The 22,678-nt window shown below is 40.2% G+C and overlaps 1 pseudogene; it reads left to right on the top strand.

The window, feature by feature from the left end:
• Nucleotides 1-1,538: 1,538 nt before the first annotated feature.
• LOC118895338 lies at nt 1,539-4,562 on the top strand (annotated as a pseudogene).
• Nucleotides 4,563-22,678: the final 18,116 nt, after the last annotated feature.

Here is a 22,678-nt window from a genome sequence, read left to right as displayed (position 1 = left end):
CAGTGGTTGAGAACCTGCCTGCCAATGCAGGGAACACGGGTTCGGGCCCTGGTCTGGGAAGATCCCACATGCCGCGGAGCAACTGAGCCCGTGAGCCACAATTACTGAGCCTGCGCTTCTGGAGCCTGTGCTCCGCGTAACAAGAGAGGCCGCGACAGTGAGAGGCCCGCGCACCGCGATGAAGAGTGGCCCCCGCTTGCCACAACTGGAGAAAGCCCTCGCACAGAAAGACCCAACACAGCCATAAATTAAAAAAAAAAAAAAAAAAAGTAGTTATCAACATCCAATAATTACACAACATATTTATAATGGTATTATGAATTTGTCCTTTAAAGAACCAGCTACATGACAAATACATATGTATTCCATTTATTTCTGTTATTTATGAAGATTAAGATATTTGGAAATTCTATCTAGGTAGATTCTAATGTTTTCAATTCTCATATCTAACCAAGTACAGGCAGCTCTAGAGGTAAGAGGTTTTCTTTACTTCCACTTTGATTTTCCAACACCTATAATTTTGGTTCCTAACAAGTTTCCAGAATAAAATCAAACCTTTTTTTTCAAATGTGTGCCCCAATATATGCCTATCTTCAAAAATCTACAGCTTGACCTCGTTCCTTCAGATTTAAGAAAACTGAGATCATCTGGCCAAGCCTCTCCTAGTTTGAGGATCCCCTCTAAAACTTTCCTGACAGATGGCAACCAGTTTCTATTTAAACACTCCAAACACAGCGTTCTCCTGTTTTGTTTGTGTCCCCCCAGAATTCATACGCCAAAGCCCTAACTCCAATGTGGCTGAGATGGAGCTGCTAAGGAAGCAATTAAAATTAAATGAGGTCACAGGGGCCCTGATCTGACAGGAATTAGTGTCCTCATAAGAAGAGACACCAGAGCACTCACTCATTCTCTCTCTCCCTCTCCCTCCATATATGTACTGAGGAAAGACCATGTGAGGACATAATGAGAAGGCAGCCATCTGCAAGCCAGGAAAAGAGCTCTCACTAGAAACTCAATCAGCCAGAACCTTGACCTTGGAGTTCTAGCCTCCAGAACTGTGAGAAAATAAATTTCTCTTGCTTAAGCCACCTAGGCTATGGAATTTTGTTTTAGCAGCAGACTAATACACCTTGCTTCACAAGGTGGCCAATTCCACTCTCAAACAACTCCAAGTGTTGGAAAGTTCTTATTTTAAGCAGAAATCTGCTTTCTGCAGCTTCCACCCGATAACCTAACGTCTGCCTTCTGGAGCTACATGAAATAAATTTAACCCATGTTCTCAATTTAAAAAAAAGATTACATGAAAGAGTCCCCAATATTTTAACAACTCTTCTCTATCCTTTAGCCTCTTACTTAGACATACTCGAATTTACCAAGACTCTCTTTAAAATGTGGCAGCTAGAAAGACTCCTTAAGTACTCCATAAATATGGATAATAAGGGGCACGATACTTTGCTAAATTAGTCCTAAATTTTCCTGAGGAAAAGCTACTCTCTAAAAACCCCTCAAAACCCTTAAGAGGAAGGGAACTTCAGTCGATGAGACCACCTATCCATGAAGAAAAACCTTCTGTAAGGTTCCCTCTGCTGGAAATCTAGTCAGCTGGCTCAGAAATCAACAAGATAGACTTCAAGATCAACTGGTTGGAGACCTGATACTTTATGAAAATAAATGAGTACATCATTGAGGACAGATTATTTCTATTTACCTCAAGGTCACTGTGGACAAAGAATCCATTCACTCCTTCTCACCAGTAAAATTCATTTATTTTTTTATCACCTTTCTTATGTCCAAAATGTCTACATTAGTCTTCTCTTATTCATTCTCTTTTTTCGATAGGCATAAACTAGTTAGTCCAATGCACATTTGTGTAAACTACTATATTAGAAGAGCAAATAAGCCTAGTCCTTTGGTGCCTGGGGAACTCCTCAGTGAATCCCTTGCTGTCACCATCTTGGGTAACTCTCTGGTGCTGCTTCCAAGGACCAAAGAGAGGGAGATTTTTTTTTTTTTTTTGGCTGCCTTGGGTCTTCGTTGCTGCGTGCGGGCTTTCTCTAGTTGCAGGGAGTGGGGTGTTACTCTTCGTTGTGGTGCACGGGCTTCTCACTGTGGTGGTTTCTCTTGTTTCGGAGCATGGGCTCTAGGCACGCGGGCTTCAGTAGCTGTGGCTTGCAGGCTCTAGAGCGCAGGCTCAGTAGTTGTGGCGCACGGGCTTAGTTGCTCCGTGGCATGTGGGATCTTCCCGGATCAGGGCTCAAACCCGTGTCCCCTGCATTGGTAGGCGGATTCTTAACCACTGCGCCACCAGGGAAGTGCCGAGAGAGAGATTTTTGCCTTCAGGTCCTGCACCTTTTGGTTCATGTCCTCTCCCATCCCTTTTTTCTTTTTCTCTAGCTTATTCCAACTGCTGTGCTTTTCTTGTAAATATGTCACATCTGAATTGTCAAAAAATTACTTTGAATACTAACTGCTGTGGTCCACAACACAGAGATCAAAAGCACACATTTACTAATGCCATTTGCAGCAATGTGGATGGACCTAGAGATTATCACACTAAGTGACGTAAGTCAGACAGAGAAAGACAAATACCATATGATATCACTTATAAGTGGAATCTAAAAAACAGTACAAATGAACTTATTTACAAAACAAAAACAGACTCACAGACAGAAAACAAACTTATGGTTACCAAAGGGGAAGGAGGGAAGGGATAAATTGGGAGTATGGGATTAGTAGATACAAACTACCATATATAAAATAAACAACAAGGATTTGCTGTAGAGCACAGGGAATCGTATTCCATATCTTATAATAAACTATAATGGAAAAAATAAAAAAGAATATAAATATATACATATATATGTATAACCAAACTGCTTTGCTGTACACTTGAAACTAACACAATATTGTAAAGCAACTATACTTCAATTAAAAAATAAACAAAAAAGCACAGATTTACTAGGGTATAAAGGAGATAGGGGATGTAAACCACATACACCTGAGTAAATCATTGGTGAGATCTAAAGAATTCAGTAATCTTTGTTGTCCTTGTTAGTGCACGTTGCTTCTCCCCACACCTCCAAGCCCAGAATAAATTCAACTCCAAATTTAATAAATATTTTTATTTTTGCATTCTTACAGACTGTTGAAAAAGTCATTCCTCTCTAGGCCCTTCAGTTTCTTGGTCTCAAATCATCACTGTGCTCAGTGATGATCCACTAAAAATTCAAAGATGGAAGATATCAGTAGACTGCAATATTTGGGGCAGCCTTTGCCTACCTAACTCATTAATATTTCAGCTTGGTAAAATCAGAATATGTGTAAATTCATAGGGAACACCCTATGGATAAGAGAATAAGTGTCAACAAAGGCAGAGAGGTAGAAACACCTTAGACATGTCTTGGACATAGCAGTCCCAGGGTCACACAGAAAATCTCATTCTTCTCACTGAAACTGCCTACCCATGACAATGGTGCTACTTTTTCTTTACTCAGAAATGGCCACTGAGTAAACCAGAGTGGGCCTGACCCAAAGGCAGCAACTCCACAGTCTTGACTCATGGGGTGGCCCAATTCAAAGGACTCTTCCTACTGGAGCAGTGGAAATTAGTCCAATCAGACTATCTCCCTCCAGAATTTATACTGGAGAATGCAGAGAAGATTGAACAGGGGGGAGAAAAACAGAGAGCAATCACCCAGAAAGACATCAGAAAACAAAGTCTAGGTCCTTGGTATTTACAATAAACCCCTTTTATCTTAAGATTACCTGAATGAATCTCTTCCTTACAACAACAAAAAGCCTAGCACAATATATTTTAGGAACAGGCAATACACAGGTCTACCCTGATGAAGGGTTTATCCAGGGGACAGCAAAAGGTAAATTCAGAACAGTAGATTAAGGTCTTCACTTGTGAAGAACTTTGAATACTAGCTATATTTTTCTTTCTTTTTTATGTAATCTTACTTTCACTTTGCCATTGCACATTTGGCAAAACTTTAAAAAAAAAACAGAAGAGTGCCTATCAGTCGAGACTGAAATAAATTAATTTGCAAGAGATATATGTGACTTGAGGAGTCAGTCACCCACCTCAAGCCGGGCGAGCGCTGTGGGCCGAGCAGGGGCAGCAGGGCAGTGGGAGTGCAGACTGAAAACAAGCAGACCACCGGGGCACTACTCATTCCTCCTGCTCTGACCCGCTCTGGTACCAGGGGTCTGATCAGGCCTGTGTGTGCCTCCTTCCTGAGGGGCCAGAGGTCCCATCTGAACAGTCTTCCTACAGCAGTGTCCCACTCCCCGTGGCCAGGCGGGAGTTCCAGATCGGTGTTGTCTCCTGGGACACTGACACAGCGGCCAAGTTTATCGGCGCTGGAGCCGCCACAGTCGGTGTAGCTGGTTCAGGGGCCGGCATTGGCACAGTGTTTGGCAGCTTGATCATTGGCTATGCCAGGAACCCATCTCTGAAGCAGCAGCTCTTCTCCTATGCCATTCTGGGCTTTGCCCTGTCTGAGTCTATGGGGCTCTTCTGTTTGATGGTCACCTTCCTCATCCTCTTTGCCATGTGAGGTTCCATGAAGGTCACCTACCCACCCCTGATGCTTCGACTCCAGGCCATGCCCAGTGCTAGAGTGTGCTAAGCTTTACCATTAAACACAATGTTTCTCTAAAAAAAAAAAAAAAAGAGAGAGAGAGAGATGTGACTTGAATAGCATAAATAACAATGTTTGATTTTATATCTATTTGTCACAGATAACCAAAGGTATTTAAAAATCTAGTAGTGTGTTGACATAATAAAAAGACGCTCTCTAAATCTTTTTTTCACACACAAAAAAGATGTATATCTCCCACTAAGGTCAGGTATATGGAAAGGACATTCCCCTCTCACCACTTCTTTGCAGCATTATAATGGAAGTCCTTGTTAATGCAGTAAGGCAAGAAAAGGAAATAGAAGGTACACAGGCAGATTGGGAAGGAAGACATAAAACTGTCTTTGTTTGCAAATGACATGATCATCTATGTGAAAAACCAAAAGGATCAAACAAACTCCTAAAGCTAATAAGTAATTATAGCAAGGTTGCAGGATACAAAGTTAATATATAAAAGTCAATTGCGGGCTTCCCTGGTGGCGCAGTGGTTGAGAATCTGCCTGCCAATGCAGGGGACACGGGTTCGAGGCCTGGTCTGGGAAGATCCCACATGCCGCGGAGCAACTAGGCCCGTGAGCCACAATCACTGAGCCTGCGCGTCTGGAGTCTGTGCTCCGCAACAAGAGAGGCCGCGATAATGAGAGGCCTGCGCACCGCGATGAAGAGTGGCCCCCACTCGCCGCAACGGGAGAAAGCCCTCGCACAGAAATGAAGACCCAACACAGCCATAAATAAATAAATAAAAATTAAAAAAAAAAAAAGTCAATTGCTTTCTACGTACTAACAATGAACAAGTGGAATTTGAAATTCAAAACACAATAACATTTGCATTACATCAAAAAAAAAAGAAATACTTAGGTATAAATCTAACAAAATAAGATTTATATGAGCAAACCTCTGATTAATGAAATAAAAGAACTAAATCAATGGGGAGATACTGCATCTTCATGGATAAGGAGACTCAATATTGTCAAGATGTCAGTTCTTCCCAACTTCATCAATTGATTCAATGCAATCCCAGTCAAGATCCTAGCAAGTTATTTTATGGATACGGACAAGCTGATTCTAAAGTTTGGGGACTTCCCTGGCGGTCCAGTGGTTAAGACTTCGCCTTCCAATGCAGGGGGTGTGGGTTTGATTCCTGGTCGGGGAGCTAAGATCCCACATGCCTTGCAACAAAAAAACTAAAAATATAAAAAACAGAAGCAATATGGTAACAAAGTCAATAAAGACTTTAAAAATGGTCCACATCAAAAAAATCTTTTAAAAAAATAAATAAATAAAGTTTGTACGCAGAGGCAAAAGACCCAGAATAGCCAACACAATATTGAAGTAGAATAACAAAGTTGGAGGACTGATGCTACTCAACTTCAAGACTTACTATAAAGTGGCAGTGATCAGGACAGTGCGGTATTGGTGAAAGAACAGATAAATAGATCAATGGAACAGAACAGAGATCACAGAAATAAACTCGCATAAATAGAGTCAACTGATCTTTGACAAAGGAGCGAAGGCAATACAATGGAGCAAAGATAGTCTCTTCAACAAATGGTGCTGCAATAACTGGACATCCATGTGCAAAAAAATGAATCTAGACATAGACCTTACACTCTTCACAAAAATTAACTAAAAATGGATCATAGGCCTAAATGTAAAATGCAAGAACTATAAAGCTCCAAGAAGATAAACTCCCAGATAACCTTGGGAACAACACCACCAAAGGCATGATCCATGAAAGAAATAATTGATAAGCTAGACTTCATTAAAATTAAAACATCTGCTCTGCAAAAGACAATGTCAAGAGAATTAGAAGACAAGCCACAGACTGGAAAAAAAATATTTGCAAAAGACACATCTGAAAAAGGATTGTTATCCAAAATATACAAAGAACTTTTAAAACTCAATAATAAGAAAACAACCATATTAAAACATGGGCCAAAGGCCTTAACAGACATCTCACCAAAGAAGATATACAGATGGCAAATAAGCATGTGAAAAGATGCTCCACAACATACATCACCAAGGGAATGCAAATTAAAACAACGGGATACCACAACACACCTATCAGACTGGACAACATCAAACACTGGCAAGGATGTATAGCAACAGCAACTCTCATTCACTTCTGACAGAAATGCAAAATGGTACAGCCACTTTGGAAGACAGTTTGGCAACTGTCTTAAAAAATTAAACATATTCTTATCTTACAATCCAGCTATCATGCTCCTTTGTATTTACCCAAAGGAGTTGAAAATATGTCCACACAAAAACCTGCACACAGATGTTTATAGAACCTTTATTCATAATTGCCAAAACTTAGAAGCAACCAATATGTCCTTCAGTAGAGGAATGGATAAACTCTGGTACATACAGACAATGGAATGTTATTTAGCACTAAAAAGAAATGAGTTATCAAGCTATGAAAAGACATGGAGGAAACTTAAATGCATATTTCTAAGTAAAAGAAGCCAATCTGAGAAAGCTACATATTGTATGATTCCAACTATATGATATTCTGTAAAAGGCAAAACTATGGAAACAATGAAAAGATCATCAGTTGCCAGAAATGGGGGTGGGGGTAAAGAGACAGAGCATAGAAGGGTTTTAGGACAGTGAAAATACTCTGTATGATATTATAATGACATATTATTATATGTCGTTATGCATTTGTCCAAACTCATAGAATTAGAATGTATAACACAGTGAACCCTAAAGTAAGCTATGGACTTTAGGTAATAATGATGTGTCAATGGAAATTCATCCTTGGCAACAAATGTACCAATCTGGTGAGTGACGTTAATTATGGGGGAGGTGGGAATTCTCTGGTTGGCCAGTGGTTAGGACTCGGTGCTCTCACTGCCGAGGGCCCAGGTTCAATCCCTGGTCGGGGAACTAAGATCCCACAATCCACACGGTGTAGCCAAAAAAAAAAAAAAATATGGGGAGGCTATGCACGTGTTGAGGCAAAGGGTATATGGAAAACCTCTGTACCTTCCTCTCAATTTTGTTGTGAATCCAAAACTGCTCTAAAAAATAAACCTTTAAAAAAAAAGGTGTACATCTACATCCAAATCTCATATTGCCGTATTTTTTTACACGCAGTGAAGAATGGATTTTGCAAGCCAAAATATGTTGGTCAACATTGTAAAAAATTTACAGGCTATCTCAAAATGAGATTGATTTTTCTTGTAGTTGAATTTAAATATTAAAGGCTTTATGGCTCCAAGTGGTAATGCATAATAACTGGGTCTGCTTTATAATGATTTTTTAAAGCAAAGCATAGGTAGCAAGAAAGTTTAAAGGAGTAAGATGCTAAAATGTTCTTTCCTGTGTCTAGTAGTATGCTTTAAAATTTTTTTTTAACCATAATTCTTTAATTGAAATATCTTCCTTGACTCTGTCTGAAGTGAAGGCAGCTGAAACCTTTTATAAAACAAGCTTAATATTCAGAGAGAAAAAAAAAAGCAAGTATCCAGTTTTCCAAGATAATCTCAACTAAATCTACCTACAATGCAGGAACACTGACTACTAAGTATTGCTAACGTGGGAAAAAGAGAAAAGCTTACAGTTAAAAAACAACACCAACTGGTAACGATTTATTTTCCAAAGTCATTCCAGCACCTCTTACCTCTTTCTACAAATGTGTGTACCAATAGCACAAGGGCCACGGCAGCTTGGCAAAGAAGATTCACCTTGGTATGCCCAGTGTTCATTATTGAAGCTCAGGCTTCCCTGTATCTTTTCAGGTTTTATGTAAGAAAGGGTCACTACTTCCAAGGGCCTCAAAAATTGAGGGTCACCAGAAAGGTTAAAGATATATTAGGTATCAAGGAGAGGTAGCAAAATAAGCATGAGAGAGTGGGCAGTAAAAATGGATAAATATTCCCACCAACGATCCAGATGTACAAACTCTTCCATCATTTACATCCACAGCCCACCATAGACTCTTTATTTATTTATTTATTTATTTTTGGCTGCACTGGGTCTTCGTTGCTGCACGGGGGCTTTCTCTAGTTGCAGTGAGCGGGGGGTTACTGTTTGTTGCAGTGCACGGGCTTCTCACCGCAGTGGCTTCTCTTGTTGTGGAGCATGGGCTCTAGGCACGTGGGCTTCAGTAGTTGTGGCACACGGGCTTAGTTGCTCCACAGCATGTGGGATCTTCCCAGACCAGGGTTCAAACCCGAGTCCCCTGCATTGGCAGGTGGATTCTTTAACCACTGCGCCACCAGGGAAGTCCCCCACAGCCCATAGACTCTTGAAGATGGATTTCTCTCAAGAGCAAGCAGCTGTTTCACCAAAGCTTCACTGGGGTTATTTCTATAAGATAATATATTATTTCGTGAAGACGCCCTCTCTCCTCATTTCTGGTTCTTTCCCTCTTTTTTTATGTTATTGGCCACAGTATCAAACTGAGTAAACATTTTCCAGCTCAACCACATTATCTGCTTTGTCTATCCACACACACTTAAAGTTGCTCTTAAGGGGGGCTAAATTTTTCTGTGAGAACAGATGAAATACAGTCTGTCATGAGAATGAGTGCGAACCCTCTGGAATATTTTCAGGAAGGACCAAATAAAATCCAATCAAATACGTTTGAGAAGCAACAGAAGTTTAAGGTGGTGTTTTTATCTACTAATTGTAAAGTTTATAAATTGCCATTGTTGATAGGTGTTTATCCTTTGAACACACTCATACGAGTATGCCCTATATATTTGTAGGAGCAGTGCCTGTCATAACAAAAGACTAGAAACAGCCTAAATGTCTATCAGTAGGGAGCTGGTTAAATAAATCAGTTTATCCCATACAATGAATGGATACTATTCAGCTAATGAAAAGGAATGAGGTAGACCAATATTTCTGAGATGGAAAGCCCACCAAAGGATAATAAGTGACATTGAAAACAAGTTAAAATGAAAAGTTTAGCTCTAGTTCATGTATTTTCAATTGTGTACTATGCCAGAGTATGAGTATACCACAATATATTTATAAAACATATCAACGTAAATGTATCTCATAAACATAAATTGAGGGCAAAATGCAAATTGCTAAAATACTAACAATATTATATCATTCATATGAAATTTTAAAACATGAGAAACAATTCTACCTACTGTTAGGGACACATATATATGAATTAAGAGTACAAAGAAATGCATGGGAATGATGGTAGTTATCACCTGGGGGTTAGGAGGGACAATGTAATTGGGACAAGGTATTGGGTTAAACCACATGATATTGCCAATGTTCCACCATTTTTGACCTACAAAAACAACAATGTCGTATATGGTTCAACCTCACACGTAAGTGGTCTTTGACTATGTTAAATAGGTTTTACTTTTTAAGCTAAGAGGAAGATACACATGGGTTCACGGGAACCCATGTGGATCCACCATTATTTAGCTCTATGAGCCAAGACAAGTTATTTAACCTAATTTCTTTATCTGTAAAATGGGGATAATAATGAAACATATCTCACAGGGGTACCATGAAAATCAAATAAGTGAATATATATTAAGCACTTAAACAGTATCTGGCACATGGGTAAGTATTATTTGATTCAGCTACTATTATATTCTATAGCTTTTTGTACAGCTGTAATATTTCATGAAAATATTTTTCACTTATTATTTTTCACTTATTATTATGGAAAACTGTAAATATAAACAAAAGCAAGGAGACTAGTATAATAAGCCCAAATGTATCAATCACTTTGCTTTAATAATTAGCAAAGCATGGCCAATATGTTTCACTTCCACCCCCATTCCCAGAAACGCACATTAGATTATTTTGAAGGGATAATTTCATCCATAAATACTTTTTATATGTCTTTAAAACATAAGGATTTCTAGAAACATAACCAAAAATGCCATTACCACATTTTAAGAATTAACAATTCCTTAATATTATCAAATATCTAGTCACTGCTTCAATTTCCTTGCTTGTCTCATAAATACTTAAGTAAATTTTGTTTTGCAGTATTTATAAGTACACAGCTTGCTGAATTTTTACAAAGTGAACATTCCCATGTAACCAGCCAGCACTTGGAAGAAGAAACAGAATGTTGAGTTTTCCATCTTTTTGTGTGTTTTTTACAATTTTTTTCAAATCAGGATCTAAATAGGGTCACATCTTACAAATGGTTGACAGTCTCTTTCACAGTAATTTTTCATTTTTAAATTAACATTACAGTGATGAAGGATATGAGCCTATTTCTACTTTTTAGACAATTTAGGTGTTTTTCATTATTTCTAAAGAATATATAAAATACTGTTTGTTACCACTGGCGGTGAGAATGGAAGTCAGAAATATGCCAGGGTAGTCTTTCAAGGCATTACCAACAAACAGCATTTTTAGAAAGGAAATACCATTGAAAATTAAAAACAGATTCAACTATGGTCATTAAAGTATAGCAAACAGCCAGAGATCTATTCTCCAGCTAACTCAATATAGAGATTCGCTTTTAGAATTTAATTGTATTTTTCATAATCATAATTGTATTCTACCTTAACTACTGTGCTTCCTTACTTGGGTTTCCAGCCCTGAGTCGAAATGAAATGAAAGTGTCTCAATGGTGCGCCGGTAATAGAATTTGAAAATCTTTATTCTGAGATATTGTAGTTTTGCAACCCTTAATGGCATTGTCCTTGACTGGAGATGCACAAGCAAATTCATTTCCTGCCATCCTCTCTGAGGCTAATGGGCCTTCCAACTGCAGAGTTTTCACTGACTTCTAATGACTGGGTGCAGCAGAGAGGGGCCTCTGGGAGCAGGATGCTGTCTTGTGGCAGAGTTCCTGGGAGAAAGGAAACCTTGAAAGACGCACTGCAATAAATCCCTTGTTCGGGGAAAACAGAAAGTCAAGCTCTATCATAAATTTTTTATTTTCCTCCATAATCCGACTTTAAGATTATGTTCAGGTGAAAGCAAGAGAAGATTGTCTGATAAAATAATTGTGAAAAGGTCTGAAATTAAAATATATATAAATGCTTATGTAAAATAGTCATGTAGAGTATTCCACTCTCCAAGACTTTGAGAAAAATGCTACATCTGGTGATAAAATCTGAGACTGTCTCTCATACATTTGTAAAATTAAGATAATTATGTGAGTAAATGAGAAAAAAAATGAGAAATCTATATACTATTATACTGCATTGTCAGTAAGAATAAGGTGACTGATTTTTAAAGAAAATGCAGAATTATCACACACACAAAAAATCACTTACCTATTCCACATTTACATTATAAGATGTGTGTAGCTATTGAAAATACACCAGAACCTCACCCAGAGAGTGTTTCCAAAGTCTAAGAAGACAGCATTGATAAACGGAAGTTGCATATCACACAAACTGAATGGTGAGGTAGAAACCTTGCACAGAAGCAGGCTTTCATTTCTGACCACTTTGGTACAAACTAGATTTCCCTAGAGGTTCAATTTGATGTAAAGAACAGGCAATTTAAGCTAGCTCAGCAAGTCAGAAATCAGTGGTAATAATAAGTTGTAAGTGCCTGAAAAAGGTGATGTCGAGAAGTCGGAAGCTATTATAAAATCAACTTCCCCATACAAAAGAAAAATTAGCAAAGCAACAAATGCAGTTCCAGGCATTGGTGTGCGGGACGGTTATCTGATAGTCAAGCCACTCTCTCATCATGCTCTCACCCCCCAAACACAAACAAGAATAATTTAGCTAGCCAATCCTGTTGCAGTCTGGCATCAGTTCTCAAAGATTTGGTTCCATGACATAGTTATTGCAAGGGGGTAAGCAAGGTACAGGGACCTGCTTTCAGAGGAAAGGAACCTACCGACCTCTCAAGGAAAGGAACTGTGTGCTCTATTTACCCTTGTCTTCCCAGCCCTTAGCACTACCAGGTCTCATTGTATCCTCCACAGATGTTTGTTGACATTGCAGTTGGTTGGAAGTCATAATATTTCAGGATTTGTGTTCAGCCAGACCTTGAAGTAGCATAGTAAAGAAGAAATCAGCTATGTGTATGAAACTGCTTTTAAAAGGATACATTATTTCATGAATAAATTAAATTTTGTCAGCACCCTGCTACTTCAAGGTCTGGCTAGAGTAATTATTATCCTGATTTACAAAAGCTGTCTAAGACTACATGGGACTTCATTAAAAAAACCAAGATAGGTAACAAAGATGGGCCTCAAACTCTGGTATACTATATCCAGTGTGATTTTCTCCATACCTCATCTGTTGAGCTATCAAATCCCAACAACCACAGAATAGAGAAGGGCAGGTGACAGCCACCCTGATTGGCTCTTCAAGGTCTTACTGTTATTATCAGCAGGACCCTGTTCTTGTTTGTGGCCAGTACAGAGATCAGCTGTCTTGACAATCCCAGAATCAGCTGTGGCCCCAGGGCCAGCATAGACTGTTTTCACTACATTCTGATGAGTGTTGGAGATTTGGGAATATTTGTCTGGAAGTAATAAGCAAGATCAGAAGTGACTGGAGGCAGGTAGAGCAGTTAAAGGACCACAAAAATAGCCCTAGAGGGCTTCCCTGGTGGCGCAGTCATTGAGAATCTGCCTGCCAATGCAGGGGACACGGGTTCGAGCCCTGGTCTGGGAAGATCCCACATGCCGCGGAGCGACTAAGCCCGTGAGCCACAACTACTGAGCCTGCGCGTCTGGAGCCTGTGCTCCGCAACGGGAGAGGCCGTGACAGTGAGAGGCCCGCGCACCGCGATGAAGAGTGGCCCCCCGCTCGCCACAACTGGAGAAAGCCCTTGCACAGAAACGAAGACCCAACACAGCCAAAAATAAATATAAATAAATTAATTAATTTAAAAAAAATAGTCCTAGAATAAGAGACTCTCTTAAGTAATATAAAAGGAAAAGAAATATAGATCAATAGCTGAAACACAGATAGATAATAGGTGGGTAGATATATATCTGATAGATATCAGATACATACATATAAATTAGAATGTCTTAATCTGAACTATATATCTTCACACATCTAATGTTTGTGAAATAGGGATGCATTTTATAATCAATGTGCATATTTAACACAACGGTCTTTTTTTCCTAACACTAGAGAAGGGAAGAAATATACATGTAATTTCTATTGCCTAACGACTTCTTTCCTTTCATTTGGAACTGTAGATCAGAGAGTGGTTGATCAATAAACTAAATTTGATTATCATTTATACTCTTCTTATATTTTTGCCTTACTACATATGATCTCTCTGAGACCAGAGGCCCCATTTTACTTAACTCTATAATTTCCCATAACACCTAATATTTCTTTTTTTTTTTTAATTTATTTATTTATTTATTTATGGCTGTGTTGGGTCTTCGTTTCTGTGCGAGGGCTTTCTCTAGTTGTGGCAAGTGGGGGCCACTCTTCATCGCAGTGCGCGGGCCTCTCACTATCACGGCCTCTCTTGTTGCGGAGCACAGGCTCCAGACGTGCAGGCTCAGTAGTTGTGGCTCACGGGCCCAGTTGCTCCGCGGCATGTGGGATCTTCCCAGACCAGGGCTCGAACCCGTGTCCCCTGCATTGGCAGGCAGATTCTCAATGACTGCGCCACCAGGGAAGCCCCAACACCTAATATTTCTTGATACACAGAGTTTAATACGTATTTGCTACTGGGTATTGTTAAAAGTTACACACATACAATTAGCAAAAAAATGTCTCAAGCAGGTGATTCATGTCCAACAAAACGAAAGAAATTGAGAAAAATAAAACTGTTGAGCATATTTAAGCACTAGACACATCCATTAACTCAGATGAGATATCACCTAAATATCTAAACAGCAAGGAGAATGTTGCCAAAAATTAATTTCTGTTTATGACATTTTAGTAGAAATTCTCTATCATACAAAAAAGAACATTAATTTTTACCTCACTGTATTTTGATTAGAATAAATTTTAAAAAGGAAACAACTGGAGGCAATAGTTAAATTATGATACAACCATAAACTAGAATGCAGCGCTGCCAATAAAAAATGAGGTTTCCAAAAGATACTTAATGACCACATTATGTTTAGTGGGAAAAAGCATGATATAAAATTAGATCAATTATTTGATTTAAATTTTCTAAATATTGATGGAGTTCAGAACATGCTGCCCCCAAAATATGGCTCCATGACATATTGAATATTTTAAGCTAAAGGAATTTGAGAAATGACAGATACAGAAAGGACTCTCAGACCTACCCCATCTCCCCTGAAATAGGTGGTAAGACCCTCATGTGAGAGGTGCCGTCCTTATACCTGGAAGAAAGTAGCATCCTTATCTCTGAAGACAGAGGGGCACCAAGAAGAATCCCAATAAACAGACCTTGCTAAGTTTCCCCCAGTTTACTACCCTTAGCTCATACTTCTTTGTCCATGACTATCCACTCTTCATCAAATCTAGAGTAAAAACACTCAGGTTTAACTGTTTCTTCAGGTCTTCATTCCCTTATGAAGGCTCCCAAGTCACATAAAACTTAAATAAATGTGGTTGCTTTCCTCTCGGTGATTTATCTTCTGTCAGTCCAATTTATAGGGTCCCAGCCAGAGAACCTAAGAGTGTAGTAAAAAGAAAAAAAAAAAAGAAATTTTCTTCCCCTACAAAATATATGAGACTAGAAAGAAATATACCTAAATCTTCATAGTGGTAATTTCTCAAATATGAAATTACAGATATTTTAAAAAACTAATTTCTATAATTTCCAATATTTTTATCAGCAGGGCTTTTAAAACGTTTACCTTAATGAGCAAGTTCCCCACAGTGTGATTTTGCTCATTTGAGTCTTCTTTGTGCATATTGCTGGCCAGCTGTAGCTTACCCCTCAGAACAAAACTGTGTATAGAAATGACTCAACCCAATTAACAAGAATATACTACACCAACCTTTACTGAGTTATTGTTACCAATATTATTTTTATTTTCCTCCTAATAAGAAAATTAAAATCTATTTCAATTTTTAGAAGCAACTCACATGAAATCTCAGATTATAAACTTGGTCTGACTTTTCTATTCCAGGAATGGGTTAAACTGATCAGTTAATGAAAGCACTAGCTACTGAGACCAGTAGGAATTGGATGACACCCAAATGAAAGCCATTCAGGGATTAAACAGAGTGAGAGTGATTCCTCGAAAAAGACCAGATTTCTGGGATTCACAGCATCCTCTCTTTCTCCAGTTCTCCTCTGATACTTATCTAACTGTATACCTGAAATGTGCTTATTTTATGTGCAAATATGTGTGTAATGTACACATTTAATGTACAGTTATTTTTATTACTAAGCAAGGGAACACTAAGATATATCTATAAGTAGCTCTCACTAGCTCCTCTTCCTTCACTTCCTCCTTAAGCTGGGCACTGCCCCAATTCCCACCCTCAGCCCTCTTCTTTCACTATATGTTTCTTTAGGCTGATGCTTCTCCAAGTGTGCTTCCAGACCAGCAGCATCAGCACGACCTGGGCGTTTGTTAGAGCTGCAAATTACTGGGCCTGTCCCAGACTGAATCAGAAACTCCAGGCATGAGGCCCTTCAGTGAGTTTTAACAAGGCCTCCAGGAGATTTTGATGTGTGTTGAAGTGTGGAAACCCCTGCCTCCAGGCAATCTCATCTGCCTCTTAGCTCTGTGGCTATAAACCTGTACTTCCTGGCTCTGACCTCTCTTGTGAGCTCCAGACCTGAGTTACCATCTGCCTGCTAAATCTCTCTATCTGAATATCCCCAGTGTAACTCAAACTCAGCAAAGTAATAAGCTTCGACCCTCCTACCCCTCTCCCTGACCACCTCTACCCTAAAGCCTGCTCCTTTTCTGGCTCTCCCATCTCAATTAAGGATACCTAATATTCACCTGGTCTCTTAGCCTAGAAATCTTAAAAATCATCTATTTTAGTTTTCTTCTGGTCACAAGTCCTGACTCTACCTTAGCGATGTGTCTCATGTCCTACTCTCCTTTCTTACTTTCACTACCGTACTGCAGTAACAGGTCTATTCACCACTGGTTGATCCCCACCCAAATCCACCCCTCACACTTCTGCTGGACAAAACAAATAAGAGGGAGAAAGACTATGCTGTACATCAATATAATCCCATTGCTGGTTGCTCCAAAAGATTCTTTTTCTGGGACTTAATTCTCTCCGTGACCCTGTTGCTCATAAATTTTAATACTATTGCGTTATTTTTCCAAAACATCAGTCTTTTCCTGTTAAATCTCTTCTCAAAAACTTTCAGGAGGAGGGGAAGAAAAAAAAAAAACAACTTTCAAAACTTCCCATTGTTGAGACTTCCCTGGCAGTCCAGTGGTTAAGACTCCGTGCTTCCACTGCACGGGGCACAGGTTCAATCCCTGTTTAGGGAAGATCCCGCATGCCATAAGGCCAAAAAAAAAAGAAAAATTTCCCATTGTCTATTTAAAAATCTGAACTCTTTAAAACGACGTTTTTAAACCCCTGCCCCCTCCCATGACAGCGTGGTCCCACCCCACACTTTCACTCATGCTCCTCCTTGGATCTGGATTTCACCTCCCATTTCCATCCCTCTTTCTTTACCATTTTACTTTTTATCCTTCAAAGACCAGTTTGAATGCTACTTGCCTATCAGAACTCACAAATCAGTTATCTTTGTGCCGCCCATGGCACATTTCTTTTTTTTATAATGTATTTATTTATTTATTTTTTGGCTGCACTGGATCTTCGTTGCTTCACACACGCTTTCTCTAGTTACGGCGAGCGGGGGCTACTCTTCGTTGTGGTGCACAGGCTTCTCATTGCGGTGGCTTCTCTTGTTGCAGAGCACGGGCTCTAGAGCACAGGCTCAGTAGTTGTAGTGCACGGGCTTAGTTGCTCCACAGCATGTGGGATCTTCCCGGACCAGGGCTCCAACCATGTCCCCTGTATTGGCAGGGGGGACTCTTAACCACTGCACCACCAGGGAAGTTCCCCATGGCACATTTCTTATACCTCCGTGAGAGCTTCCTTTCTTCCAGGCATAGTAGTTATTTGCTTATCTGATAACACATGCCCTTAAGGGCATGATGGAGACCTTAATTCATTTCTATCTCTTAAACTACTTAGCCTACTTTGAAAGCACTATGCTATGGTCTGAATGTTTGTGTCCTCCCAAAATTCATATTTTGAAATTCTAATGCCTAATGTTTATAGCATTAGGAGGCAGAGCCTTGAGAAGGTGATTAGATCATGAGGGTGGAGTGGATTAGTGCATTCGCGAATGGATTAGTGCTCTTATAAAAAGGCTCACAGAGCTCCCTAGCCCCTTCGGCCATGTCAGGATAATGAGAAGCTGGCAACGGGGAAGAGGATCCTCACCAACCATGCTGACATCCTGATCTTGGACTTCCCAGCGTCCAGAACTGCGAGAAATAAATAAATTTCTGTCATTTATAAGCTACCTAGTCCGTGGTATGTTGTTATAGCAGCCCAAACAGACTAAGACACACTGAACAAACACTAACTGAGCGGAAATACATATTGTATCAATTACCACACAAAGGTTAAGCCAAACCAACCTAACTATCTTGGCACAAATTAAATGCTTGAATGGGTCTCTCCTAGTTTCTCCAGAACAGGGGCTGTCACACCTGGGTGATGGTGAAAGAAGAGGGCTGAGGATGGATTTTGCAGCGTGCCCAATTTAAGAAGGAAATGAGGGAAAAGGAGCTAGTGAGGGATACTTATAGATATGTTGTAGTGTTCTCCTCACACTGTAATAAAAATAGTTCTACGTTCAGTATGTACATTTCTTCCCCAAAAAGTAGATTCCCAGAATATTATCTAGATAAAAACAGGGGAAAGCAATGAGTGATTACTTTTTAGTAAAAGAACTAAGGAGAAGAGCATGGAGGGAAGGTTTTACTATATTAATGTTCCAATATGTTCATATTTCTATTCTTAATGCCAATATAGGTTATCTAAGTAGAGGAATATGGGCCAATGTTATGGGTTTTTATTTTTTATTTTTTTTATAACTTTTTTTTAAATTTATTTATTTTATTTATTTATTTTTGGCTGTGTTGGGTCTTTGTTGCTGTGCACGGGCTTTCTCTAGTTGCAGCGAATGGGGGCTACTCTTCGTTATGGTGCGTGGGCTTCTCATTGCGGTGGCTTCTCTTGTTGCAGAGCACGGGATCTAGGTGTCCGGCCTTCAGGAGTTGTAGCTCACGGGCTCTGGAGCGCAAGCTCAGTAGTTGTGGCGCACGGGCTTAGTTGCTCCATGGCATGTGGGATCTTCCCGGACCAGGGATTGAACCTGTGTCCCCTGCATTGGCAGGCAGATTCTTAACCACTGTGCCACCAGGGAAGCCCCTTTTATGGGTTTTTAAAAAATAGTTTTCTGTATTTTTTTAAGACCTAATACATTGTATTAAAATTAAATTAAAATACAGATTCTAAGGCCTCATTCTGGAGGTTCTTAGCTGGTATATCTACAGTGGGAAGCTGCATTTTTTTCCAATCTCCTCATATGATTCTGGTACACCCCCCAGGACACATGTTCCCCAGTACAATAACCTCCTACCTCTGGTGGTAAATGGGTGGGGAAACTTCTGTTAAAAGTGTAACAGAAGAAGAAAGCAACTTCACCAGCAGATAATAAAATGGACTTGAAGGTGTGACCTGGCTACAAAATCCATTGCACCAAGGGTACCAAACAGACTAAACAGCAAGGGTCTTGGCCCTCTCCCTCTTGAACACACAGTTCTTCCCTGAGGTTATGCTGTACTATTTACTAAAGCTACGTTTGCCTTTACTGCCTTCTTTTCCCCTCAAACAGTCCTTCATACTCTTTTAAGCCAGATTTTAGGAGAATAAAATATTGCCTAGCCAAAAGGGGAGGGTAATCCAGGTGTGACACACCAGAGAGGGGATGGTGCTCTTGGCACTGTCGCTTCTCCGAGGTAGAATCTCCCGTCTTCACATCTGAGCTCAAGTTATGGGGGTCCTTGTTAACCATGCTGAGGAGTTGGGACTTTATTCAGAGATAAAGTACCTTTCAAAGTGCAATTACCAGACCATCAGTAACAACACAGTGCTAGGAACCTGTTAGGAAATGCAATTCTTGGGCATCACCCTAGATCTACTGAACCAGAAATCCTGGAGGTGGGGCTTAGAAATCTGTGTTTTAAAAAGCCCTCCAGGTGATCCTAATGTACGTGAATCTGAGAACTACTGATGTAAAGGAAAAGTAGTGGCTGGTGGTTTAAAACAAAGAAATGATGTATTGAATACTTTTATCTGTGTTTTAGAAAGGTAACTCTGATTGTATAAATTAAAGCAAACAGAAACACAAGAAATCAAACATTTATACTGCACCTACAATGTATCAAGTACCAGGTACTTTACAGATATTTATGCCTTGTTTGGACTGAAAGCCAGTGAGGCTGTCTCTGTCCAGACTCCCAGAGAGCCCTCAGTGCAGTTCTCCCAGTAAGGGTCCCCGCAAACTGCCCATGCCTGCTGCCCTACTGCCCCCTCTGCCCACTCTCTACTCATTCTGTCCTATGTCCTTCTTAGACGCTGACCTTTGAGCCCCCCAATTCCTGTCTAATGGCCAGAACTGGCTTGCACGGACCTCAGTGAGGCACGCTGAGATAATGCAGTGTCTGCTGGGCCCGTGTACCCTTTGGGCCTTTGCCACAAAGTTCTAGAGCTCCTCGGATCAGAACGGCAAGTCAGCACCAAACTTTTCAGTATGGAATCCCTCCTCCAACCCCTGTGTCCTAGGGCCAGAAACAAAAAAGAGACACTGGTGCCAGATCTGGATGAGACACTTGCTAACTTCTACCACAATGGTTCTAGGGTCACAGTCCTCCCCAAACACTTCCTCACTTCATCCCCGCAGTAGAAATACTCCAATATCCCACCCAGCTTTTTGGCCACAAGAGATTTTAGATTTTCTTCTAGAAATGTCGAGCCTACGGCACCAGCTGCTGTTCTTGTAGAAAGTATGAAGATTTAAGGTTCTGAAAGGCATCAGCAGAGGCATGCCCAAGAAGAGATACCACAGAGAGACACTGCCATCCCAACCAAGATCTGCTCTTAGTGACCTTCTGTGACCCCAGCGTTAGAGGCTTCCAGAATCTGTTTCCAATGCTGACGCATCCAGTTCTCTGCTGATGAGTGTACTGTGGAGAACTGGAATCTTCATCGGCATTAGCTACAGTAAAAACTGCTCTCCTCCCATTTCACCAGGGATATTACCGATGAATGGAGCATGAGTCCTTGGGATGCCTTCTGATAGCCTATCGGTAACGGAGCAGGACCCTACGAGAGGCCTGCCCGGACAGACCCCTCCCCCATAGCCTCTGCTTTAGCTCCTCTCTTAAGTACCCAGATAATACTATCTCATGCATATTTCCTGAATTTTTCAGATGCTAAAAACCACCACCAAATGGAAGAAATTAACTACTTGATGATCATGAGCATGTAGCCCCCAGACCTACTGGTGCCTAAGGATTGATAATGTTAACCGCCCTGTTACCTCAACATCAACCAATCAGAGAATTGTGCACGTGCTGATCACATACCCTGCAACCCCACGCCCTTACCTGGCCTTTAAAAATGCTTTGCTGAAACCCTTCAGTGGATTGGGGTTTTGGGGGGCATGAGCCACCCGCCTCCTTGCATGGTCCTACAATAAACCTTTCTCTGCTCCGAACTCTGACATTTCAGTATTGTTTGGCCTTACTTGTGTCGGGAACACAAACTTGCGTTCAGTAACATATCCCATGCTGGATGAACAAACAGCACAGAATCTGCAGCAGGCTCACCCAAACCATATGTCCACACTCCTTGGAGCTCCTGACTGGGGCACAGGACTAGGAGGGCTAAAACATCTCTGGGGTTGTGAGTCAGAACTTCCAGAAAAGGGAAACCAAACTGACGGGGATCTGCAGGGTTCATGGAGAAACTGAACCAGTTTTGTTGTGATCTGATGTAGAACTTGATAAAACAGGGTGGGGGTGGGGAAGCCTGCCAGTGCAAAGACTATTACAGTAATTCAGGAGAGTGATGGTTAAGGTCTTACATCAATCAGCATTAGTGGGCACTGATGAAGAGAAAGAGTTGATTCAATTCAAAGGAAGAATGAAGACATGATCAAAACTCTCAGAGGAAAACACAGGCAGAACACTCTTTGACATAAATTGCAGCAATATCTTTTTGGAACCACCTCTTAGAGTAATGAAAATAAAAACAAAAATGAACAAATGGTACCTAATTAAACTTAAAAGCTTTTGCACAGCAAAGGAAACCATAAACAAAACAAAGACAGCCCACAGAATGGAAGAACATATTTGCAAATGAAGCAACCGACAAGGGATTAATCTCCAAAATATACAAAGACCTCATATAGCTCAATATCAAACAACCCAATCAAAAAATGGGCAGAAGAACTAAATAGACATTTCTCCAAAGAAGAAATACATATGGCCAATAGGCACATGAAAAGATGCTCAACAACACTAATTATTAGAGAAATGCAAATCAAAACTACAGTGAGGTACCACCTCAAACAGGTCAGAATGGCAATCATCAAAATGTCTACAAACAATAAACGCTGGAGAGAGTGTGGAGAAAAGGGAACCCTCCTACACTGTTGATGGGAATGTAAATTGGTACAACCACTATGGAGAACAGTATGGAGGTTCCTTAAAAAACTAAAAGTAGAGCTACCATATGATCCAGCAATCCCACTCCTGAGCATATACCCAGAGAAAACTATAAACGGAAAAGATACATGCACCCCAATGTTCATTGCAGCACTATGTACAATAGCCAGGACATGGAAGCAACCTAAGTTTCCATCAACAGATGAATGGATAAAGAAGATGTGGCACGAATATACAATGGAATATTACTCAACCATAAAAAGAAACGAAATTGAGTTATTTGTAGTGAGGTGGTTGGACCTAGAGTCTGTCGTACAGAGTGAAGTAAGTCAGAAAGAGAAAAACAAATACCCTATGCTAACACATATATATGGAATCTAAAAAAAAATGGTTCTGATGAACCTAGGGGCAGGATAGGAATAAAGATGCAGACGTAGAGAATGGA

The sequence above is a fragment of the Balaenoptera musculus genome, chromosome 5, assembly GCF_009873245.2.
Source record: "Balaenoptera musculus isolate JJ_BM4_2016_0621 chromosome 5, mBalMus1.pri.v3, whole genome shotgun sequence".
Classification (NCBI taxonomy): domain Eukaryota; kingdom Metazoa; phylum Chordata; class Mammalia; order Artiodactyla; family Balaenopteridae; genus Balaenoptera; species Balaenoptera musculus.
This window is presented reverse-complemented; position numbering and strand designations above follow the sequence as displayed.